Below are 26,888 nucleotides of genomic sequence, written 5' to 3'. Positions count from 1 at the left end.
GCAGAATTCCTGTTCCAGGAATCTCTCCTTTTTTCACTGGAAGCACATTTACACTACTTATAATAAATCCAGCCATAAAATTGAAGCTTCAAAGACCATTAGAAGCAAGACATGAATCTTACTTTTCACTTATCTGTGTTTGTATCATACCCAGGCTAGGCCAGCAGGACATGCAGTCCAGCAATATCTTGACAGGGCTGTCTAGAAGACCAGTATCTCCTTTCTTTATCAGTTGTTCATTTTTATAAAGAAATGTCTTAGGGGTGAGAAACCGTATCTTTGACCTAGAAACCCAGTTTCCATTATTATATTCAAACAATGGCAAGTATTTTCTACCAGCTACTTAGTTAATTATACAGAACAATTACTTGGTGCATGGGTGAATGACATTTCCCTCAGGTTTGGGAGAGTTAGTCCAGGAGAGGTTACTTAGCTAAATATATTTAACAGGTTCGACCCTCCCAAATTTGACAAAAATGTCATTCTCTCATGCTCCAGGTAAGTGTTCATGATCACTACTTAGTCACAATTGTGACACCATTGCCACAAATATAACTCCCCCCTCAATCCCACTTTACAGGGAATCAGCTGTATGGGGAGATGGAGGTCCATTCTGCCAGTGACTGGAGCACAGGTGAAAGATGTTTCAGGTTTGGGGGAAGGTGTTGGCCCAAGAGAGGTAAAGTATACTTAACTAAGGGGCGAAGCAGACGGCCCCAAAGGGATAGCTTAAAGCCACCCCTGAAAGAGCAGAGTTGGAGCATGTGGACTATAAACGCTGCTCCACGGGAGTGCCGTGCCGTGAAGCCAGCCCATGTGTGGGCAGCCTGGCAGCTTCAGGGCAGCATTGGGGCATGCATGGTGCATATGCCACATTCACAAGCCGCTGGGAAGCCAGTGTTTTGAGTTGGTCTGTTTTGGCTGTAAGTAGCTGATACAGAATGCTGGCCAATTATTTATGTACTGTACAACAGAAGTGAATCTTCCCTCAAATGCTATTGTATACTAGCCACAATTCAATACTGATAGCCAAGACTGTAAAAATATAAATACCAATGTTTGAAGAGGGAGAGAGCACTTGATCTGTTGCTTAAATGGCAATAGCATCCAGCTTTAGTTTGATCTTCAGTGAAGAGAATCACCCTAGAACATCCTAGGGATTCCTGTTGCCATGATGTACCTATCTAGCAATGTAAGAAAGGAATCTATCTGTCCCATGACCATGTGCGGGGCTGCTCCACATCAAGGGAAGGAGATAATCCTATAACCTTGTTATCCTCTTTCTATAGTTCTAGTTTCTCTGACTGCTTTTAACAACCTCAGCTGGGGTGACTGCAAAGCTATGCATTGGTTAGGAAGGTTTTCCATCTACTGACAGACAAATCCCATTGTGATTGAAGCACAGCAGTATTCATACACACTTTCACAATTAAATTGAAGAATTTTAATACTGAAGAATTTTAAACATTGATCCAAGTACCAGATGCAGGAAAGGATCTTAAGGGTAAAATTGCAAGGTATGCCAGGAGCCTGAGGGTTGGAACTGTGGAGCCAATCTAGATAGGGGATCCATCACACATTCATTATATTTTATTTTTATAGGTACAAGATAGATCAAATCATTTCCCTGTGGCAGCAAAAGGGTTATTCTGACACAGTCAATATCATATCCTTAAGAGGAAATTGTTCAGTGTCCTACAGAGAATATACATATACTGCTTAAAGAAACAGATTTTTAAACATAAAATGTTCTTAGCATGGGCAGACCCTTTCTGCAGGACAACAGATAGCCTTTCTTCTTCTCTTTCTCCTCCTCTTTCTTGGGTCCTACTCATTTATGGATATATAGACATACTGGAACTATGTATAGCCAAACATCTTTCTCCATTTTTTTTACTTAAAAGCCTGACATGGTTTTTTTAAGGGACTACTGGTGGTTTGAGCAAAGATCACATCAGGACAGAAAAAACACTGTCTCTGTGGTCCCTGAGAATTCATATTACCACAAAATGCCTCAGATAGTTTGGTTAGGAGGAAAATACAAATTACACCTCAATCCCCCCCCCCCCCCCGGTAAAACATATCCACAGATTTTGGATGTTTAGATCCTCCTCAGGCAATCTTACTATTGGCATAGACAAATATAACATTTTTAGCGCAGTATGGCTGATTGAAAAGTGTTCAGCAGAAATGTACCTTTACTCACTTGGTCTGAATTTGGTGGGTGAGGCAGACAGGAGAGAATTCTTTTCTGTGAATTTACTAATCATCCAATAGTAGGTGGTGCTGAATAGCTGGTCCCCTTTATATCATCAGAAAACATCCCCTGTACTCTTGGGAGCAGCTTTCTTGTTATATATAATTACCAATTGTATTTATGCTTCATCTTCAGTACCGGTTTTCAGGGAAAGATACGGAATACATAATGCTGACAACTGTTTGAGAAAAAATTTGCTATGCTCAACGCACTTCCCAGAATGGTGAGAAACTACAGTGGTGCACTATTTACCTGGGCATAGCTTCCCTTGGAAGAAGGTCACTGCAGGCTTATAGTGCTTTCTGGTATTTGTATTTCTTTAGAAGGAAACAGGTATGGCTTAGGCTTTGTCTCCGCTGACCAGGATATTCCAGGGGCAGCCAGGAGTATCCTGGCCCTGTAGCTGCTCCATCCTGCACCCATTACCTCACCCTTCATTTCCGCACTGTGACAGCTATTTGTACAGGTCCCCTAGTGCTTCAGGTGCCACAGTCTCTCATTCTCACTTCAGAACAAGCAACCTACTGAGTTGGCACACCCACCGATTAGCCCAATGCGATGTCCATGCAGAGAGCCACCACAGCATGGAAATGAAGGGCTCTGAATCTTCTGGAAAATCAGGAGCAACGGGTAAGGTTTTTGTTTTTTTTATTCCCTACTAGTTTTGATATACCCAGGCTCTGGTGTGGGATGTACCAGATGTCATCCAGACTTCCCACATCAGAACTGGGTTTTGGGATGTGCAATCTCTGAATCGGATGGCACCAGAACAAGGGAGAAACAGGTCTTTTGGCCCATGAAGACAAGGTCCTAGTTAGAGGTACACAAGCTAAACACAGCAATAGTAAATGCCAATGCCCCATATCATAGCCATAGTAATTATAATATACCCATAGTTTCCTCAGCACATTCTTTCCCAAGATATCTTACCCAAAATATTCTAATTGTTACTCCACTAATAAACCAGGATGTCAAACCAGGGCTTGAAGCTGGTTTCCTATTCTTGGTTGGTCAGGGGAGCAGCAAACCATGGTCTAAATTCAGGTGTAATAGAAAACCATTGCTCTCACATTAGTCTCTTGTTTAACTTTGCTGCTTCTTTTGGTGGGAAGAGACAAGAGAGGGTTGGTCAGGCTGTAAGGATGAACAAGCAGCTCATGAATAAGCAGTTGGAATTCTTGGTAATTTTGACTTACTCCTATGTACAAAAGTGTCTCCATACTTTAAAATCACACAATATTGTATTTTGAGTCACACTATGAATGTCATCATTTCTGTGGTGGAGTCTCCGTCTTCGGAAGTTTTTAAACAGAGGCTGGATGGTCATCTGTCAGGGGGCTTTGGTTGTGTCTTCCTGCATGGCAGGGGGGTGGGCTGGATGGCCCTTTAAGTCTCTTCCAACAGGATGATTCCATGGTTCTTATGGCTTATCTCCTTATAGCAGGGTGTCACCACAGCCGATCCAGCCTTTTAGCTGCACAGAGGCCTGAAATGAGGCTGCCAGGTAGCTGGTTGCCTAGCAACATGTTCAGGGCCTCAGGTGCTGCTGTTCCTGGGAAGAGGACAGGGAGAGCTAAAAAGCCTTGGGATAAGAAAAAAATGCGGGGAGCTCAGGTGAGGCAGACTGGAGCTGTAGAAGTCTTGACATCACTCCAAAAAGCTTCTTCCATTGCATTCCAGAAGTCTTACCCTGACACATCTGGAGGCGTCCGAGCTGCATTAAGCCTTTCCCAAGGCTGACCACCATTGCTTTGCATTGCTCCTCTTTGGAGCAGGTCTCAATGAAGTCTGGCAATGGCACTGCCATTGAGGGACTTTGTGCAGAATTAGCCCACAGGATCCAAGGACTAGATGCAGAAGGGCTGTATCATCTCCCTGGAGCCAGTCCCACCAATAGCATTCTTTACTTCAGACTCCATTTCCCTTGAAGGGTAGCTCCTGCTACAGGACTCAAAGGCAAGGGGGACTCACCTTTGTAACTAATAAGGAGTCCTAAAAAGTACTGACATACACCTTGCCTGGGTGGGGGATGATAAGGACAATAACTGGAGGCACAGTGATTGCAGAAGACTAAACAGTAGCAGTTAGCAGAGTGTGCTATATTAGAAACACCTACTTTAAATAAAATAAATACAACCAAATGAATGACCCTCCTCCTGCAATCCATGCTTATAAAGACATGCATTCTGTACAGAGATCTGTGATATGATTTAGGCTCTGAACAGGACAGAGTTTGAGCAAATTTGGTTTTCTGTAAATCTGTTCCAAACTATCCATGGTTTTATTAGTCCCTCTGGGTGATGCAAGAGAAGTTCCTAACATCTAATACCAGTTTAAAAGCCAAGGCTTGTAGCATAAGTCATTGCGGGTCCTTCTCCTCACTGCTCTATTGATTATTGTGTAAATACTGGGCTTCCTGCTTATGCAGAACTGGCTGGAAGGCCTCTTTCAGTTCTGTTTGCCTATTCCAAACCAGTCCACAGTCTAAAACAAGGAAGTTTATGTAACATTCCAAACAGTACTGGACCTCATGGCAGGTATGAATATACCACACAGATGAATGCACAAGTGTTCTTTTCATTCAAACAGCAACTATTTCCCCCTAGAAGGATAAAGCAGGTTTAGTCACTGGATGATTTTCTGAATCATCTATCTCGTAATAATGGAAAGAAATAGCTCAAGAATAACTAATCTTTCTTGCATTTATTCAGAAGAAATTAGAGTCTCTGGCACTGGGGTATTTTTCCAGATTTAGTATCTATGAAAGACCGTGTCACCTTAAGTGACTCATTTTACCAATAAAAGAAAAAAGAACATGATTCCATTCCACATGTGTTGACACTCTTCTGCTTCCCTCCACCTCTGAAGAGGTCATCTGAGTACTCAGAAATGGCAAGGGTGACTATGTGATCAGATGGTCATTCACAGAAGTCTGTTTGGTCTGTCTGTCTGGGTTTCCCAAAGCCAGATTTTCTTGGTCTGAATCGTATTATACAGAACTGCAATAGGAAAACACAGAGAGTACAAGCAATCGCTATTAGCTCCATTCATGCATTATACGCAGGAAGGAGGTCTACAGACAGACGAATCAAGACTGTGTTACTAATTTGAATGTCACCTGCTTTCTCTGTCTCCCAAGTGTCCATGCAATCGTCATAAATGTCTGACTTAAGAACACATGGAAGCTTTCACAGGATCTAGAACATCACGGATTCCAGTTCCCAACAGTTCTTTAGGCATTAATCTTAGTTGCGACGAAAAATCCACACTATCAAGCAAAATTATTCAAGTGCATTAAAGGGCAAATGGGGCCAGTGAGAAAAACAGAGAGAGTTTTTTCAGAGTTACGCTTCTTGGACAGAAGGACGTATCACTCCTTCCACAAACTGAGCTTGCTTTAAATGTCTGGCAGTAGAACTCCTAAATTCTGGAGTGCTCTTTACTCCTTTGAAACAGGGTTTATGACCCAGGATTTCAGGGGAACAACATAAAAATATAAGGTGTTCAGACTTTTCTAGCAATCACAGGAAGTGTATACTATACTTTAGATATGAAAACAACTTAATGATTTTTGTAATCCACCAGAGAATAAGGATGAAATGTCTTCTCATATATATATATATATATATATATATATATAGTACATACAGAGAGTATTAAATGACTGAGAAAAATTGAAGTCAATTTCATTTGTACCTTGCATGTAAAAAACAAAAAAAGGATCTGTAAGATTCCAAGTTGCTTCATGCTAATAGTTGTTTATCAAACTTGTCCCCAAAACCTCTATTGAAATCCTGGCCAAACATACTAATATATTGTCTTAGAATTGCTTAGATAGTTTCACTGCAAGATAATTATGAACAGTTCAAGAAAACAACCCAAAGAATGCAAGAGAATGATAAACACATTGAAAAAAATGTTCTAAGTCTGTGGTGGGTACAATGAATTTATAGCAAAGAATCAACAATCCCACAATTGCTCAGAGACTTCATTTTCTCAAGTACTGTATGCTTGCTTCTCCTCAATTACATTCAGATTACATTTCTTCATTACAGTTACAACATGAACATATTTTAAATATTTATGATCCCCCCCCCCGAAACTAATGTGTATTCAGCCAATAAGTAATTTCTATAGCACATTTGGTAAATACGACAATTTATAGAGCAGTGTAAGCATAAATAGGTATTGTGGCTTTTGCTAGTTATGTCAGTCAAAGCTTCAGCCAATTAATGTGTGAAAGACAATATTAAATTACAAAGGGAAAATTAGTGAATGAACATTTCAACTGATGATGATGGAGGGTTTAAAGACAATTTTGGTTCTTCCACAAAAAAAAAGGGGGGGAAATACTTTCCCTCTAGCACTGTTTGGTACCTTTAGCTCATTAAAGTGAAAGTTATCTTCAGCTGTTTTAAGAGGATACTCTTTGAAATTTGAATAGCAGAAAGATCACTTAGCTAAGAGTAAATTCCACTAAATTCAATAGGATTTATGTTTGAATAGATTGTATATAACTGCAGTGATACCTTGCAAAGTTCCAGAAGTCATTGGTCTAGAGTTATCATCAGCTCCAGCCAGCATTCCCAAGGGTCAAGGATGCTAGGAGTTGTGGTCCACCAACATCTGGAAGATCACGAATTCTCCATTCCTGTTCTAATTCTATACTTGTTCCCCATAAATGAATGAATAAATTAACAAATAATCCCTGCTAAAATCAATGAGATTTACTCAGATTGCTGTACACAGGACTGAAGCCTCAACCAACTAACTAATAGTTTATGAAGCATATGTTTCATTAACTAAAATGGCTTATTTGATTGATAGCCCTATTAAAAATGAATTATGAAGTCTTACCACTTTGGGGTAGAACAACCAAGCAACCAAATAGCACAATGACTATAAGGGCACTTATAAGATGTCTAGAAGGAATATCACTAATTTTATGACATGGCTCTTGCATGAAGAAAGTATACTTCCTACATGTTAATTGGCACTTTATAATTTACATTCTACTTATTGAGATAAATTATCTCACTCTCCTTCACAGGTTTATTACTGTTGAACAAGTCTAGGGTAAAATTAGCAAGACATTGATATTATTCAAACTGAGAAATTTAAAAATATTCCTTAAGAACACAAAGATGAAATTCTTCAAATATAAGAAACTGTTCCAATTTATTATAGATGCTGTCATGGAGTTTACAGCAGAATCCTAAAGGGTATATTTACTTATGATCCATAAAAATAGGTCTTTAAATGAGAAATATACAAATCTAAATTACCTACTCGTAGAAACAGAAATGCTTTCTAATACATCATCTTAATATACATCTTAAAGAAAATGTCATGATTGTCTCTCATCCATTGGCTCAGTCAATTTCATTTCTCTGTATCATATACTGTCCAGTGCAACACTAAAGAGATATATGAAAATCAAGATATGTGATAATATTAACGCATCCTACAAACTAAGATAATTTAAACTGGTAGCTGAGTATCTAAACCACTCTAAAAAAAATCTCATTGACAATATTTGTAACCACGAAACAATAAAAACACTATATTCCTCTTTGTTTATGAAGGCAATTAAACATGCAGTGTGTCATTTTGCCCTGGTAAACCCACACACATATCCTGAGCATGTTTACTAAGAAGTTAGCATTAACTCTAATTGATTTCAGTGGGGTTTGCATTCAGGTAGGGTTGTATGGAATTGCCGCGTTGCCGCTCAAGTCAAGATTAACCAAGTGCCTCCAGAAATAAATGCCATTTTATTTAAACCATGGGATTTATTTCTAAGAAAATTATACTTATAAAACCAGCTTTGCAATTTGACCCCACAGTTGGTTACAGAGAAGTATGGCTCAATAAGCTCAATGGGACTTACTCTCAAGTAAGGATCATAAGATTATAACCTCAGAGAAATTAATATGCTTGACACAGTTTTACTTACCCAGAAGCATGTTTCGCATCTGCATATAATTCATCAACTGTTTTTAAAGTCTCAGAAGCAAAGGCTCCTAACTTGCTTTTTCAGACTTGGCAAGACTGGAGCCAGAGTTATTGAGAAGTATGCCCTGAACTGAAACTGCAAATGTACAGTGTGCTTCATTTCAATTGGTCAACAGATAGCTCAGAGGAAAGTAAATGAAACAAGGAAGATACTGTCAAGAAGTATTTCCACCTCGCATGGTGAGGTTAGAGCCCTCCTCAAGGAGGGGCCACCATTCAGCAGCACAGCATCTATGAAACAGCAGGTTCATTCCCTAGAATCGCCAATAAAAGATTTCAGTAGGGCTAGGAATGGCCTTTGACTGAGATGCAGGAGAACTACCACCACTTGAGTAGATAGATTGTACTGGATCATTAAAACTGACACAAATCCATATGTACCTAGAAACTAAATGATAAGATTTGCTGCCCTGAAGAATATTGAGTGATGTGTTTTTTAAATGTGTTAAAATACCCTAAAGGTATCAGATCTTGCCTGCTCTTGGAAGCTAAACAGAGTCAGCCCTGGTTAGTACTTGTATGGGAAACTGCCAATAAATATCAGGTGCTGTAGGGCAATTTCATAGGAAGGAATTGGCATACCACCTCTGAGAATATCTTGCCTAAGAAAACTCTGACATTCATGGGGTTGACATAAATTGATAGGTGATGTAAAGGTGTGCGCACACACATAAACATTCTAATAAAAATAAAAATAACCCAAAAGCACCTAAATTAACTTGCTAATGTGCCAGGAAATAAACTCTGAAATCTGAAGAGGTACTTTGGTGTACATAAGGACTCGCCACCGCTGAATAGTGGAGGATGGCATGGCACCTAGCTGTGCCTACTTCATTCATGTGTGGTGGAAAAACAAAATGGTTATCTTGCTTTTCCACCACACATGAAGAAGTAGACATAGCTAGGTGTCGTGCCATCCTCAGCATCCCTTTTTGATGGCAGCAGTTGTGCTGGCATTAATTCATTAAAAAAAACTAGTCTAGTCCCCAGGGATGTTTCGAAAAATGAATCTGAATTGTTATGCTAGAAAATGTGAACCATGCCACCCAGTGCCAATCATACAAACAGAAGTGGATGTTGATGGAGGTGGGGAGTGATACACAGTAGGATTAGAAAGACAGAAAGGGGAAGTGACACATGGTGGATCTGTAATTGGCAAGTGTGGCAACTGTAGGACCTCCTGCTACAGTATTTGTTTAAGGAGTTTCAAAAGGTGTCTCCATGGGAAGCCAGTGCACAAGCTAGAATCTTGCCTCTAACGTATAGTGAAGAAGAACATAAGAAAACTAAAGTAATCTAATCTTAACCAAAGGTCTATCTAGTATAACATTCTGTTCACACAGTAGTCATAGGATGTTCATCATCAGCAGGACATGAATGCAACTGCACTGTCCATCTCATCTTCCCAGCAACTTATATACAGACGCACAGTGCCTCTGTAACAGGAGTACAGTGTGTAGATGAAGGGAAGGAAAAGTACTATTTTATTCTGCTTTGGTCCAGTAGCATCACTGGGGTGTGTGGAACATACCAGGTGACACCCCAGAAGGGGGGTGACACCGATTGCCCCCCCCCCCCACAGGCACTCCTTGGGCCTGCACAGATACAGCTGCAGGCCTCAGGGCAGGGTCTCTGGCCTGGGCTGCTTTCCTGGCCTACATGGCCATTTCCGCAGGCCTGGGAGAGGCTCTCTGGGCCTTGAGGGAGGGGTCTCCAGCCTGGGCAGGTGGCGGCCAGCAGTTTTCATATGACCCTGCCCCCAGAAGCCCCACCTCCCCGCAGCAGGTGACACTGTGCTTTGGTTAGACATCACCTGGAATACTGTGTCTTGTTCTGGGCACCATATGTCAAGAAGGATGTTGACAACTGGAATGTGTACAGAAGAAGGCAACCAAAATGGCCAATGGTCTGGAAACCATGCCCTATGCAGAATGGCTTAGGAAGCTAGGTATGTTTAGCCTACAGAAGTAAAGGTTAAGAGGTGACATGTAGCCATGTTTAAATATTTGAAAGGATGTTATATTGAGGATGGAGCAAGCTTGTTTTCTGCTGCTCCAGAGACTAGGACACAGTACAATTCAAACTACAGGAAAAGAGATTCCGTAATAATCAGGAGGAGTTTCCTGATGGTAAGAGTTTCCATAGAGTGTGGTAGTGTCTCTTTTTTTGGACATTTTTAAACAAAGGTTGTATGGCCATCTGTAGGACTTGCTTTGATTGTATATTCTTGCAAGGAAGGGGGATTGTATATTCTTCTATGGATTGGATGGCCCTTGTGGTTTCTTCCAATTCAGCAATTCTGTGATTCTATGGGCTTGTACAGACAGGCCAAAATAAAGCTGCTTCGGGTCACTTTGGAGGTATGCTGTTTAAATGATGCATGTGTCCTAAGAGCCCAGAAACCACACCAAAGCCGTGCTCCAGTCCTTAGGAATGGAACATGGCTTTGGCACAGCTTCCTGACTCTTAGGACGCATGCATCATTTAAACAGCATGCCTCCAAAGTAACCTGAAGCAGCTTTATTTTGGCCTGTCTGTACGGGACCTACGATTCCACATAAAATTATTCCTGCTTCAGTTTATCTCTATTATCTTTAGAGAAATTCCACAAAATTGAAATGCCAATTTGTTTATTTGGAGAAAAATTTTTGTTTAAGATCTGTGTTTTTGTTCAAAAGGTAGAAAGATAATCAGGCATAAGATTTCCAAGGAGGACCTGTTCTGCTGTTTCCAGGCGGGTTTCACAGACAATGGCTTTAAAAACATTTAAACACTTATTTAGTGCATACTTTGTCTTTCCACCCAAAAATATATTCAAGGCCAAAAAACAGTGTGCTGCAAAAGAACAATAGGCAAGAACGGCCACCACCCACTGACACAGCAGCTGTGGCTAGTTATTCATGAACTACAGTTAAGGCAAACATCTCCAGCCAGAATACTGATGCAATCCACCTTCCATCTGTCTGAGGAAACATAAATCCACTTGCTACCGTAGGTGTTTTATTCAGCCGACGATGCAGTTGGAGCATGCTGCACTAAGGATGAAGAAACCATTCCTGAAAAGTATTTCCAACTTTGAATTTTTAAAGAGAGAGGCATGGTTCTATCTATGGACTATCTATCTTTTAATCAAGTTCAAAAAGACATTTTGTGAAGTCATCCATGTGTGTTTACATCATCAACATTTATCCATATGCTCGCAGAGATGGCATAATCATCATTGAACAAGAGCACAGTACTACATGAGAGGACAGATTTAAAGCTTCTGGAATCTACTTTGCTTCCTCCCAGCTAATACAAAATCCAGGGTCCACAGTTTTAATGAAATGCAAAAGAATGACTGAGGGCCGAAATAGACGGCTCGGATGGGGTGGCATCAAGCTGCCCCATCTGAAGATGGATTGGAGCCATGGCAGCTGCATGCCAGGGCCCCAATCCACAGATGTACCAGAGAATAGAGGAGTGGTTTTCAACCATTCCTTTTTTGGTTGGGAAAAGGCTGCCTTTAGCAGCTCTTCCGTGGAACTGCAGTGGCTTCATGGAGTTTTGGGGGTTTGCAGCATGTAACCACCACTCCACCAAGATGCCTGGAAGCTGGCCCACATGTGGGCAGTCAGGCAGCTGGAAGTCAGCTTCTGTGCAGCTTCAAAGCATCCAGCCTCAAAACGCCACTCTCTGAATCTGCCTGGATGGCAGCGCAAAGGGGTGGTCTATTTTGCCCAAGAAAGAGAAGTAGACATAGACTTAGCTACGAGACACGTGTCTGCATGCATCTCAACCTAAGAATTTATTTTTAGTATTAGAACTGAGGTCATTTTAAAAAATTAACTTGTGTTTCCCTATTCCCCAACACTCCCTTCACTTTATCAGCCCAATTTGTAGAGAAGGGATTGTTCAATAACTGTGGGTGAGCAAGTTACAGTGAACTAATGAAAATCACTCAGAAATCTATTTGCAGGTTTTGAATTAGCTTCCATCCTTCACCCAGATGTTTGAATCTCTTCTCTGAAGTAAACCCTGTTATTTTAGTCCACAAATTTTAGAATCAGAGCTGAGAGGTTGATTCAAATGCCCAGAATTCCCTGTTCAGAGAAAAATATAATGGCAAATGATGACTCCAATGCTAGGGATTGTAGTCAAAAAAAGCTAACTTTTCCAAGCCCAACACAAGAAGTGTTGTCGCCACCACTAATTCAAAATTAGTTTGATCTGATGGTCTTCAACAATCTTTTAAATTTAAATTAGACTGTGGTAATATCTTTATTAGCCCAAACAAGAGGAGGCACAAAAATGTCTGTATTCTTAGGTTTGCCTAATAAATGTATTTTACAATATGAATTTTGTTAGCTGTCTCATGGTCAACACAGCTGCAACTCGATTTTCAAGAAAGTTTGTTTCTCAAAGGCTTTTAAAAATGATTTACAATCAATTGTAAAGGGTACTGGAAGTGCCTTCTAAATTAAGGGCATGGAATCTCCTGCTAATAGGCCACATGGGGCCTACAGCAATTTCCCCATCAAGACCACAGCTTCTCTTTGTGTTTTTTTCATCTGCCATATGAGACCACATAAAGCTCAGGAATTGAGTTCTGAAGACCTGAGTTCCCAATGTTGGAAGCTGTTGCATTAGGATTTACTTCTGAGTAGATTCAGCCAGAAATGAGTTGCACTTTGTATGGTTGGTAGCAAAATGTCCACATTGGTAAGGAACACAAATTACTCTTCCTATTTGGTTTCAGCTTCACTCCATGCACTTAGCCCTACTCACTGGTGGAGTGCAGCACTCAAGACCCTTCCCAAATTGGAATTTGACTCACAGGACAAAAAATGTTCTCTACCTTTGCTCCAAAGGCTGAAACGTCTCAGCCACAGGTTTATGACTGATAAATGAAATCACTGAATTGACTTAATAAAGGTAGAATTCAAAGATATAGCTGTGTTAGTCTGTAAAATCAGTATGTGGAGAGATCTTGTAGCACCTTTGAGACTAACTGAAAGAAAGAAGTTGGTAGCATGAGCTTTCGTAGTCTTCAGTCTACTTCCTCAGATGTAGCATCTGAAGAAGCAGACTGAAGTCTACAAAAGCTCATGCTGCCAACTTCTTTCTTTCAGTTAGTCACAAAGGTGCTACAAGCTCTCCACATACTGATTTAATAAAGTAATCCACACTTGCACAGTTTTGCAACAAACACAACAGAATTTAGATTTGTGACACACAGAATGTGAGGTAAGGGTCTATGGGTCTTAACTATAATGGAGGCATGTCAGCTTAAGATATTTTAATGCATATTTGTCATGATTACTGGTTCATTTTTGTTGAAGAAAGAACTGTCCAGACTCAAAGTGTGGATTTAAGCCATGTGAAAAATGAAAGAAAATATATAACTCTTACAAGTTCAAAGAAATGAAGAATGAAATGCTTACAATGCATGCCACAATGGTATTTCTAATATAATCAGCAATATCTGCTCAGACATTTTTTAAAGGGAAGAAATTTGAAATTTTTGCAAGTACAGATTCTTAGAAATGTATTCCTTAATTGCTTTTGAAGTTCAACTTCTTGATGCTGGAAATATAAAAATACAGTAACATGGAAATAAAGAAGTTTATCGCACTGGCCCTAAAATGGGCCCAGTGCGTTTTAAATGTGTGTGTGTGTGCGTGCGTGCGTGCGTGTGCACGGAATGGGATGGAGCCCAGAACCCCATTTTATTGCACGCTGGAATGCTGCCTTTGCCGCCGGGTGTTCCAGTTGCGTTCCCATTCCGTCGCAGAGGGCGCCATTTCTGGGGACGCTTAGAAACAGTTCCCAGAAATGGCGCCCTCTGGGACGGAACGGGAATGCAACTGGAACGCCCAGCAGCAAAGGCTGCATTCCAGCGTGCGACAAAATGAGATTCTGGGCCCCATCTTGTTCCGTGCGCGTGCGCACATGCTGATAAAGGTAGTCCCTTGACATGAATGTCTAGTCGTAACCAACTATAGGGGACAGTGCTCATCTGTTTCTAAGCTGAAGAGCCAGCGTTGTCCAAGGACTGCTCTGGTGGTCATGTGGCCAGCATGACGGCACCAAACTCTGTTACCTTCCCACTTAAGTGGTACTTATTCATCTACTTGCATTTGCATGCTTTCGACCTGCTAGGTTGGCAGAAGCTGGGACTACTGATGGGAGCTAACCCCATCATGCAGCACTTAAGCCTCAAACTGCCAAGCTTCCAATCTTTCAACCATCAGAATTGGCAACTTAACCACTAAGCCACCTCATCCCCCACATACTGGTAAACTGTCATTAATCAGCCAGACTCCTTTCCTAGCTGCAAGGAGTAACAGGAGTTCACAAACTGATTATCAGTTTACATGACTTAATTAGAAGAAGAGAGAGTTAAAGTTACCAAAATGTCATCCTGACGATTTTAAAAATAAAATGAACAAATTAGAAAGCCACCCAAATATACAGAGTGATAGCATTAATGGTAATGTAGCATGAAAGTGTGGACAAATCTTCCCAAAACATAGAAAAGGTTTAGATGTGGAAGCAAGATGTCTGCACAGGATAGCAAAGCCCAAGTGCCTCTTTTGTCTTAAGGAAATAGTCACATATAATGAAAGAGTTACACAGAAAAACCAAATCCCTCAAGAACAAATGACATATCAAGGTACCCTGTGTATGGAGAGTTGACAGGAACACAGATCATGCTAATCCCTTTTCACTGAGAGGCAGACTCATTAAAAGCAGCACTGTCATTCTTTGGTCATTCCTTCAGAAATTCTGAAATGCTGTGTTACATTCTTAAACAGTAGCAGAGAGGAAAAGGAAATTCTCTCTTATTCAGATGAAAATACATATCCAGCCATTATTTGTCCATTACGCATTTTAAAGTCACATCACACCTGCATCACACAGTGCATGCAACTTAGAGAACTGAACAGCTCAAATAATAAAGACCCAAGGATTTGGTCAAGTGTGGCTCATTATGAATCTCCACTTGTTGCATATTATGCTGAGAATCCTATCCTGAAGTCAACCAGCATTTAAAAAAAAAGTAGCAGAAGAAAGTCTACAAGCTGTGAGAAGTACAGGTAAGAATTCCCATCATTAGCCAAGACCAGTTTAAACCTGGCAGGGGAATCAGGAGAGTGTCACGTGAGTGGGAACATTAGTCAGGAAAAAATGCGATAGGCTGGATTTATTTACTAAGATAACTTTCTACATCATAATCAGTCTCACTGAAAGAATTTCAAGGATTATGAAATGCACAAGGAAGACCATTTTTAAAGACTACCACCCCAAATATATGGTAATGGGCCTCTTCACACATTATATTTTGAGCTGTATGTACAAAATATTTTAAACTATCAAAGAGGCAAAAAGACAAGTGTCACACAATCAAACCTGCACAATTATTGAACTGACAGCCTGTTCTAGCAATACGTTGTGGCCAATTTTTAACTTTAAAAAACTGGTAACAACAGCATTATGTTGAAACTATATGTATCATGTTGGGCTCCCCTTCTAATAAGAAGCGGGAAAACAGCATAAACTGAAATCGCATAGGAGTGTTTCACACCCCAAATATAACCTGAAATAAGCAGTGCATTGAGAGACATAACACTGGCATCAAACATGAAGTTCATAAAACAAAACCAGCAGCAGTGAACAGGAGAATGGGGGTACTTCCCGATAGTTCCAGGTTCTTTTCTCCTTAAAGAGTTTTCTTTAAGAAAGAAAGAAAGAAAGAAAGAAAGAAGATAAGGAAGTAGTGGTGGGAAAACACAGGAGGGTTAAAATGGAATAGGACATTGTTAGGAACCGCCATCTAAGATTTAGTCAATAAGCCAGTGCAGTGGCACAACTGAAACTTATCTAGAAACGCAGACCCAGTCAATAAAATCAAGGGATAAAACTAGTGCTGCAAATTTGTTTCCAGAATCCTTTCAAATATGGAAAACTTTGTGATCTCATAACTGCTTTTAAAATAAACACATAAATTTATTCCAGCAGTTTGAGCCTCGTAACAATGCAACCTTCAGTCAAGTCAGTGGGGCTTAGACCTAGACCAGTGGTCTCCTAACTGCCATTTAAGAGATTTTGGACTTCAGCTCCCAGAAATCTCAGCCATGTTGGCCAATAGTCTGGGATTCTGGCAGCTGAAGTCCAAAATCCCTTAAAGAGCCCAGTTTGGGGACCACTGATCTAAACAAATATGTACAGGATGGTAGTCTAAGAGGGCTTTTGCAGCCCAGTGGGCTTACATTAGACTCACATTCTAATTTACAGAGACAAAAATACCTTACATCCAGAGATTTCAACAGAGATTTTCCTTTAAAAAATTCCTATTACATTGCAACAGTGTTCATGTTAGCAAGACTTTTGTCTGAGTCAACTTGTTAATACCAATTTTTCCAGATAGACAATTCGTAGCACTATTAAAATACTGTACAGCTATCATATATTTTCCTCATTGACTGATAAATTTGCCACAAGAAAACACCAAAAAGTGGGGCTTGGGACTAGTAAGGGTTAAAATAGATAACTAGATCTGAAAGCATTCTAAAAAAAAATTCTCTCAGGCAAAGAAAAAGTGCTGAGAGAGACACTTTTGGAAGACCAAGAAGCAATTGTAACGAAGGGAACCAAACATCTAAAGTGAGGGGCAGAATTGTGCATTCCTCCAGCTGTTGTTGAACTGCAATTTCAAACAATCATCCCCACCACAAACAATTTTTAAGAACTGTTGGGAGATGCAGTTCAACATCTGGAAGGCCACATCATTTTCACCCCTGGTCCCCTTACAACCAGGAGTTGTGGATAAAAACAACAACACCCTATCTTGAGAACATTTTAGAAATTGGGTGGCTCATCTAATATGGAGAGAAAAAGAAGTTCAAAGGCAAGAAAAATGATGACACTAAGAAGATTGATGTGACTGATTAATTTAAAACCATATTTGTTTTAGAAATGAATACCTTCTCCCTCTTAAGACAGCTCCTTATAAAATGTGACACAAAATTAACATTGGTATACATTTTAATCAATCCATGCAAGAGGAGATGGACTTTACGCATACAGAAAGAGACAGAAATGTCTTTAGATAATCAGATGGAATGTCTTTCATAGGGGCAACTGAAAATGCTTGTAATGCTGCACTACGATCATGGAGCCTAGATTCAGTGATTATTATCCACAGTATCATGGTTTCTTGGGATGAGTGTGTGGTGCAGGATTTTGATTCACCTATTACCTTTTCTATCATATTCTCCAAATGCAGCCCTTCTCACAGACTGAGCAAATACAATTGAGTCGATTGGTGCCACATTTCCACTCTTTATTTTGCCATAAAGAAAGAAAGAAATTTAAAAGGATGCTAGAAAAGGCATTGTGAATAGAGGATTGCAGAAGATAAAACTCCAAATGTCTTTGACAAAAAATGAGTTGCAACATATCATAGTGGAGAAGAACAACAACAAAAAAAAGGCAGAGGAATAAGCAATATGCTCTTTTATTTTTCTCTATGGTAAGAAGCTGAGCTGCAGGATCATATGACAGAAACAAAGTATAGGAAATTAAAGTTGTATACAGAGTCAACTCTTAGTGTTAACCAACATATGTCAACAAATATGGGAAACAAAACACTGGCCAATAGACTGGAAACACTCAGTATCCCCATTCACAAAAAAGGGGGACACAAGAGGCTGAAGCAACTATAGGACAATACCACTAATCTCCCAAGCAAGTAAAATTATGCTTAAAATACAGCAAGACAGACTCCAACCTGATATGGAGAGAGAAATCCCAGAGGTGCAAGTAGGGTTCAGGAAAGGTAAAGACACTAGGGACCACATTGCAAATATATGATGACTAGTGGAGCACACCAAAAAAATTCCAGAAGAAAATCAGCATGTGCTTTATAGACTATAGTCAGGATGGCAAACCAATGCCATGCATGCCAGAGATGGCAAGCAATGCCATTAGGCCCGGCACCTGGAGGAGGGAAGATGGAACAGGCACGCTCCCATATTACTCCTCCTCCCAGACCTTTTCCAGCCTCCAACTGCCTCTCTGGGGGCAGCTGGAGGCCAGGAAAGGAACGGGGGGGGGAGGGGGAGAAGAAGAAGCAGGCACACACCTTTCTCTCTTCTTCTCAGACCTTTCCCGGCGTCCAGCTGCCTCTCCAATAACACCTGGTACTGGAAAAACTTTTATTTGGGGCACTCGGCCCCCAAAAGGTTCACCATCACTGGACTATAGCAAAGCCCTGTGGAATGTTCTCAAAGACATGGGAGTGCCCAATATACCCCATAGTTCTGTTAAGAAAGCTATACTCAGGACAAGAGGCCACTGTCAGAACAGACTATGGAGAAACAGAATGGTTCCCAATAAGCAAATGAGTCAAGCAAGACTGCAGGTTATCACCATACTTGTTCAACTTGTATGCAGAAAACATCATATGAAGAGCAAGAATGGACTTAGAAGAAGGGGGAGTGAAGATAAGAGGAAGCAACATCAACAATCTAAGATACATGGATTACACAATAATACAGTGTGCCTGGGTCATACACAGGCGTGCCTTACATGCATACGCTCAAAGCCACGCCGGAAAAAGCCCTCTCACGCTGCGGAAGAAGTAATGGGGCGCGTGCCCACGGCGCACGCACTGCACTGTACCACAGACACAAGCCTCATTATTTCTAATAGAGCTCCAGCATTCACTGGATTTCCCTTACTCGGTGGGGTCTGGAATGGATCCCCTGCATAAGAGAAGGGCCCACTGTACTAGCAGAAAACATCATGGACTTGGAACAATCAGTGCTGTCTCTGCCGGGGTGTAACTATTTGTGGGGGTGGGGCTTCTGAGCATGGAGGCAAAAGAGCACTCTCCCGACCTTGCTACCACAGCATTTAGGATGATGCTGCAGAAGAGAAATCAGGGCCATACTTGGCCCTCCCAGCCTTCTGAGTGAAGTGTAGCCATGGCTACGCAGAACATGGAAGGCAGCCTGCTCCCCCACTGGCCTTCCAAGTCCTGTGTGGCCATTGCTGTGCCGGACCTGGAAGGCAGCTGCCCACTTCCCCTCACCCCCTCTGGGGTGTCACCTGGTGTGATCCATACCACCACACATCCCTACTGATGCCATTGGGAACAATTACTAAAGAAGGTCAAGGAAGAAAGTGCAAAGGCAGGCTTCTTGCTGAACATAAAGAAAACAAAGATGATGACTACTGAGGGCCTACATAAATTCAAATTAGACAATGAGGAAATTGAATAGTTAAAAAATTCTCATTCCTGGGATCAAACATCACTCAGCATGGAGACTGCAGTCAAGAGATAAGAAGAAGACTAGGAATGGGAAAGGCAGCCAGACCTAGAGAAGACCCTAAAGAGAAAAGTTATTAGAATCATCCAAGCCATGGTGTAATCATTCTGTATGGATGTGATAGCTGAACAGTGAAAAAAGAAAATCAAATCATTTGAGATATGATGGTGGATAGGAGTGCTGAGGATACCATGCAACGTGAAAAAGATATAAAAATGGGTCCTTGAACAGATCAATCCTGAATGCCTCTAGTAGCCAAGATGAGTCGCATACAGTAAGTTGAGGTTTTTTGTGGGTTTTTCAGCCACATAGCCCGAAAAACGCACAAAAACCATGGATGCCGGCCATGAAAGCCTTCGACTTCACATAAGTTGAGGTTGTTGTACTTTGGTCATATCATGAGAAGGCATGACTCCTTAGAAAAGACAATACAATGCTAGGGAAGATATAAGGAAACAGAAAGAGATTAAGACTACACATCAGATGGATGGACTCATTTAGGGAGAACAAGGGCATGAGTCCTCAGGACTTAAGCAGAGCAATGGAGGACAGGGAGTCTTGGAGATGTCTCATCCACAGGGTTGCCACGAGTTGAGGTCAACTTGAGGGAGTTAGCAACAACAGTTGCAACAAGTCAAATAGTTTTACAATCACACATTTTTCGCCACTTGAGAAGACATTGTTTCTGAGTTCAACTAACAAGTCCGCAGAATTAAATGCATGTGTTCAGAGAGATTTATCTTCATGTTTTTCTTGCAGCACATACTTCCATTGACACAAGTTGCAGAACATTTATTCTTTCTAGTCTTCACCCACAGTATAAGTATTTATTTGACATGTGAATCTCATGCAAAAGAACCATTAAAAAGTCCTTAGAATGGTGTCATTCACTTAAAGATGCAAATTCATGGAAGAGTTTGTGTATAATGCAGTTTTTCCTCCGTATCCAGGCAAAAACAGTAATCATTTGTGCTTGATTTGACTGCACTCACCAAACCACTTTCTTAAAACACATTTACAACATATTTATGCAAAGCACTCTGTGCTTTATATTCCTACCATGCTGTAGCAATGAGCTTGAACTATTGCACACAAATGTAATGTCAAAGATTTTTTTCTATTTTATTAAGATATTCAAACTTCTACAACAGAGAAGTTGTGAAATCTATCAATACTGGGTTATCTCTACAATCATTTGGTCACAACATACTCAGTAACCACATCCAGGTATGCTGGATAGACCTGTAAGTATGGTGAGGTGCGGCAGATAGAGATAATGTTTATACTTCTTTTTCATTTCTTAAAAGTCTGAAAAATGTTTCGTATTTGTTTATGTACAAATTTCTTTACTTGCTTGTTAGTTCAGCCAGTGTAAGATGCACTTGGCTGACAACACTGTCAGCACCTCTGAAAGAGGTAAAAATTAATTACATATATAGCTGAAACTGAAACAGCTGATATTTAACAACCCTTTCACCTTTTCTCCATAAGCAGGAGTAACCAACACTAACCAATGGTCTGCAAGTTTACAAGCAAAAAAATGTACTGGGAACTTTGTCCATTCTCACACACATAAAACCAGTTATAATAATAATTATAATAATAGATTTATTTCTAGCCCATCCAATCACGAAGAATCTGGGCGGGTTACAACAATAAAATACAACAAATTACAGTACAATAGAGTTAAAAAATCAAATCCTAGACCTACCACACCACCCCCCCATTCCCAGTACTAAAACAGAATTAAACAGTAATAATATTAAAACATTAAAAACATTAAAAACATTGAACAAACAAAAAATAGGCAGAAACATTGGCGGGGGGAAATAGACAGATGAGGGGACAAATATCTCTATATATCTATATCTATAGATATCAGTTGAACCATGTTAGTTCATTTTCTAACACAAGCCAAATACTCAGCACAAATTCTGTATTGCTTCATTCTGGAACTCTATGTAGTTCTTAATATGTAGCTTTTAAATGAAAGGAAAGACCAACTCATAAGCTTCCTCTTTTCTTGGCAATGTATATAGCTCCATGATAGTTACTCCAGGGGAAAGTCACAATTCTCTAGTTTTCTGTGTAGTTGCCTGCATTGCAAGAAAGGGGTGTTGTGAATCTCTTGGTATAAACCAGGGAAAACCAACATGATTCAGTGAGACAAGTGTGATGGAAAATCATAATTTTCAAGTCTTCTGAGGAGTTGATTCTGAACTGCAAGCAGGAGATATTCTGGATCTTTTGTTATGAACGAAGGGAGACCAATATACATATGGGAGGCAACTACTGTGACAGAACACCTTTCCATGCTGCATCACTGCTGCTACTGCCACCAAAATATCACAGGCCATCCTCATATACTAGCTTTTCCACACTACTGGGCCACTCCACCACCATGCTTCTATTACCAGAAGTCCTTCACTTTCCTTTAGGTAGATATCCCTTAGTGTAAGACAAAACGAAGAGATTTCAAAATAATATACAGTGCACCCGAGTCATACGTGGGTGCGACATACGTGGATTTGAGCATATGCTGAAAGCCACACCAGAAGAAGCCTTGGCACATCCCAGAAGGGGCAATAGCATGCGCACCCATGGTGTGCGTGCTGCGCCGCACTGCAGGCACGAGCCCCATTATATTCAATGGGGCTCAAGCATATGCAGAATTACGCTTACATGGGGGAGGGGTCCGGGATGGATCCCCGCGTAAGGGAAGGTACCGCTGTACATAAAGAACAGTTGGCACATTTGCAGCTTTGACTTTTGCAGATTTGACTATTTGTGAATTTGATTAATATGTATTCTCTAGGAAACTTTAGGTCCTCCAGTGTGACTCTGCCAGAAGTTGACTATAGAGTAACACTGAAGGATCTAGAGAAAACAATTCTCTAGGCATATGTAGATCTTCCAGTGCAATTCTATGGTCAACATTTGCCAGATGTTGGCACTAGAGGTGCAGTGGAGGATGTAGAGATTCCTAGAGAGGTATTCCCTCAGGTTAAAAAAAAATTGTTTTTTAAAATTTGTGATTTTTCACTTTCACAGGGGTCCTGAACCCTTAACCCCAGCAAATGAGGAGGGCCCACTGTGTGTGTTTGTGTGTGTACATAGTTAATATGTTAGCATTCATTTATCCATTGATACTTATCTTCCCAATATATTAAAGCTAATACAGATTTCGATAATGGTTGTATAAGTGCACTCTAGAATAGTGTGCAGGATAACTTTTCTCTTCCCTATTTTATTCACAGCCAATTCCCCCAGTAGACTCCACTAAAGTTAAGTTACATGTCTTGGGTGAATCTGTGTGGGTTGGGCCTTGATGGTGTAGTGGTTAAATGCCTGTACTGCAGCCACCCACTCAAAACCATAAGGTTGCGAGTTCAAGACCAGCAAAAGGGCTCAAGCTTGACTCAGGCTTGCATCCTTCTGAGGTTGTTAAAATGAGTACCCAGACTGTTGGGGGCAAATTAGCTTACAGTTGTAAACCGCTTAGACACTGCTTAGGCAGTATGAAGCGGTATATAAATGAAGCTTGTTTTTGATGATAAATAGGACTCTGTTATTGACCCCCTCCTATAAAGTCTTTACTCAGATCCAGCAGTTTACAACATAGGGCTGGTACAGTCTGGCACTAAAAGCCGCCTTGCGGGTGGCATAGGGGCGTGTGTATGCATGAAGCATGCCCCCAACACCATCTGGAAGTCACCCACCTGCCCACACGTGGGCTGGTTTCACAGTGCTCTGGCAGCGCAGTGTTTAGATGCCACCCAAGCACCACAAAGCCACAGCAGCACAGGAAAAGCTAGCTTTTTGCTGGCTCAAAAAGGAGCAGCATTTTGTCACCTCTTCTTGAGTCAGCAAAAAGCTGGATCGAGGCCATGGCATATAATTGTCACGGCCCTGACCCGGGTAGCTCAGGGGTGGCTTGATGCCGCCCCTTCAGGCCCATCTGTTTCGGCCCTTAATCTAGCTCTTCTCTCATTGTTAGACCCTTGGCTCTTTTAGAGGCCATAGTGCAAGCAGTATTCTTTTCTATTGCCCTAATACAGGGGTGAGGAACCTATGGCCCTCCAGGTTCTGATGAACTACCATTCCCATCATGCCTCACCACCAGCCAAGCTGAAGAAAGTTTTAGCCAGGCACACTTTATTGGGTAGAAGCAGCATAAACAAGCCTAGCAGTTTTGAAACTAACTTAAAATTAAATAATATATGCTTATGAGAAATACAAATTAAGATCAAATTATAAATCAAGTTCAGTACTTGAAATCTCTCATCTCTATCTTGATTAAGCCTTCCCCTATATATATATTTTTTACTACAAATTCTCCAGTTCTTTATGAATGTCACCATCCATTGGTCATATGGGCTGAAAATAATGGCAATAGAACAGCTTTCCTTGTGTAACTGTTTTGGTCCAATGAATTAAATAGCGGGCTTTATTTTCACATATGAGTTTATGTCTTCACTCGTCTCTTGTAGCAAGAGGGCATCATTTAGTATCACAGCTATACAAGTCAGATTGTAGAGTGGTTACTTTTTTCACAATTATTATATCTGACACTGAACTTTCACACTACATAACTGTTGTTGTGCCTTCAAGTCATTTTTGTGTTATGGCAACCCTGGGTTCTTGGCAAGATTTGTTCAGAGGGGATTTGTCATAGATTTCCTCTGATGCTGAGAGTGTGTGACTTGTCCAAGGTCACCCAGTGGGTTTCCATGGCTGAATGGGGATTTGAACTCTACACTTGATCTTGGCCAAAAGGTCAAGAAGCGATGGGGATTTGAACTCTGGTCTCCAGAGTTGCTCAAACCACTGCAACATGCTGGCTTTCATCACTACGCCATTATAGCACTATATTTCCCCTCTAACTGCCATTGTTCCATCCTATGATGTTCTGGAGTTTATATTTCACAGATGAACCTATAAAATTCTCAGCCAAAGAATTCTCCTTTGGTGCATTTATCCAATCTCCAAACCCCGGACTCTTTAAGATACAGCCACATCAGGAATAATAGCTCTCTAATGGTTTAGGTATCTTCAGCACAAGCCCTGTTCTTGCAACAGTCATTCTAGTAAAATATAATGGGAATATACTACTTTCAAAGCAGCCATCACCACACCTTCTCTCAGTTGTGTGACTGGAGCTGGGGGGCCCTTGTCCATCCTTTAAAAAGTTAACAAGATTATCTGATAACAGTACTTGTAGCTGATGTCTAATGTATAAATCCTTCACTATTAAGCAACTGCATTTGTTATTATTATCTATAAATGGGCAAAAAGCATTATCTTAAAGGTTTGCCCTCCTTCTGACAACACATCATTTAGGTGAAGTGTGGCTAGAGAATTGTGCTTCTAGAAAAGGCAAACAGCTTTCTGTTAAATAGTCTGGTACTGCAGAACTTAACTCCCTTGCTAGGTTAGAAAGAGTTCAGAAAAATGTATCAAATATAAAAGCAATCATTTCCATGGAAATAAAATGACTGTTTCTCCCCATTTTAGTGAAAATAAATGTGTATGGAAAACTGGTAACATCTTTCAGGTTTCTACTTTTTGGTTTGTGATAATTCAAAAATAGTGCTTGAACTATTAAATGCTCCTTCTGTTCCTTTAGTCATTCATAAAATTTAGGAACTTGAAGAGTGATAGCGAGGGCCCTCTGATCTGGATCTCTACAGCTCCCTTACTTCTAATGCAGGGCCCCATTATTGACTGATGCTGGCAGTTTTTTAAAGTGTAGCTCTTAAGGGAACACTGTGGCCCGTTACAGATGGGCCTTAAAGTGCGCGCTCTGTGCGTGCTAGGGTTAGAAAGGGGCGTCCTTTCCGGACGCCCCCAACCCTAGCACGCACTGAGCGCACACAAAATGGTGGCCGCCGTTCCACACGGCCACCGCCATTACGACGTCACGACCGTGCTGCCTCTATACGGGGCGGTGCGGACGTGCCGTCGTCATGCTGCGCCAGGGCAAATAGTGTGCCCCTTCCTCGGCCACAAAAGGAGCTCCAAAACGGAGCTCCTTTTCCGTTTGCATCGCTGGGCGCAGCCTTCAGATGGCTGCGCCTAGCAACGCAGAGGAGAAAGGGGCCAAGCGGCCCCTTTCTCCTCCTCCCCGCCGCTGCGGGGTGTCCTTGAGGCTTGAAGCCCCAAGGACACCCCTTTCCAGGCTGCGGGGAAGGGGCCTTTTGCCGCTTCCCCGCAGCTGGAAAGCGGCGGATCGGGGCCTCAGCGGCTGCCGCTCTGGCTGCTGAGGCCCCGATCTGGCGGGGAAAGGGGCGGGTGCAGGCCGACGCTTTTCGGCAATCTGTACACCCCCTATGTGACTAATATCGTGTGCAATGTGACCAATCCTAAAGTCCCTAGGATTGACACCTTGATTGTTTCTGGTTATCACAATCTATTGTGTATTTGTACAACCTTCCAGACACACAAGCACAGTTTACAAATTATTTAAAATGTCCAAACCATCACTAGAATGACAAGAAATGCAATTAAGCTCATTATAAAAATACACCAACAGCATAAAATTCAACCAGGGATCATGGAGACTATAATTTTAAAATGTGACATACTCACAAAAGTTAAATTCAGAGGGTCTTATTTCCATAAAACAATGTTAAAGATAGTGGTATAAATTCTTGTTTAACATCAGTGTAACACCTGCATTTCTAAACCAAACTAAATCAATCCCACTGTGCCTCTTATAAACATGTACATTGTGTGGCAACCACTGTAACAGTATTCTTGATTAAACTATGGGAAAGAGAATATGCTTTGCAAGTGTAATGATACTAAATCCAACAAGTAGATTAGAGGGCTGGAAGAGATTTCTTGACTAATACCAGGGAGGCTAGAGACAATGCTAGGCATCAGAATGAGAAGCAGTTCATAAGCAGAAGTGGTAAGAAGGTTGGGCTGTTCAGCTTCAGACTACAGGAGTTGGGAGATACATTAATATTTTTGAGTGCTTACCTCTTCACACAATAAAGCTCCCCACAAATGATAAGCAGGGAGAATGTCCTAGTAAAGAGCTATGCTACTCCCTCCCCACCCCACCCCCATGTGCTTTCCACCTGCCATCCAAACTGGTACAGCCCAAAGTTACAAAATCACAATTTGCAATCCATCAACTCTGTGTAATGTCTAGATCAGATCTCAGTATAAGGCAGAATTTGATGTATGCTTTCATGGCAATATTTCTGATTCCTGTACACTTTGTTCCACTGGAGTGGTTCACATGAATGTTGTATCTTTCTTGCTGGGTACTTCATCCTCAATTTGTTTTCCTG

The 26,888-nt window shown here is 41.1% G+C and overlaps 1 protein-coding gene across 9 annotated transcripts in view; it reads right to left on the bottom strand.

Annotated features, from left to right (window-relative positions):
- ZNF385B (zinc finger protein 385B) overlaps positions 1-26,888 on the bottom strand; it is a 258,525-nt gene that overhangs the window by 130,138 nt on the left and 101,499 nt on the right. Inside the window, exon 1 of one of the 9 annotated variants that reach the window (XM_089519652.1) lies at positions 2,207-2,267. The exons of 7 other annotated variants lie outside the window; for them this stretch is intronic. The gene's annotated coding sequence lies outside the window, so the exon portion shown is untranslated. Of the gene's footprint in view, positions 1-2,196; positions 2,268-26,888 lie in introns of those variants that run through there. One more of the 9 variants, XM_089519654.1, reaches the window with a different exon arrangement.

The sequence above is a fragment of the Sceloporus occidentalis genome, unplaced genomic scaffold (genome assembly GCF_023333645.1).
Source record: "Sceloporus occidentalis isolate IW3139 unplaced genomic scaffold, rSceOcc1.0.p SCAF_4, whole genome shotgun sequence".
Taxonomy (NCBI): Eukaryota; Metazoa; Chordata; class Lepidosauria; order Squamata; family Phrynosomatidae; genus Sceloporus; species Sceloporus occidentalis.
The sequence above is the reverse complement of the archived record's forward strand: the minus strand, read 5'-3'. Positions and strand labels throughout refer to the sequence as shown.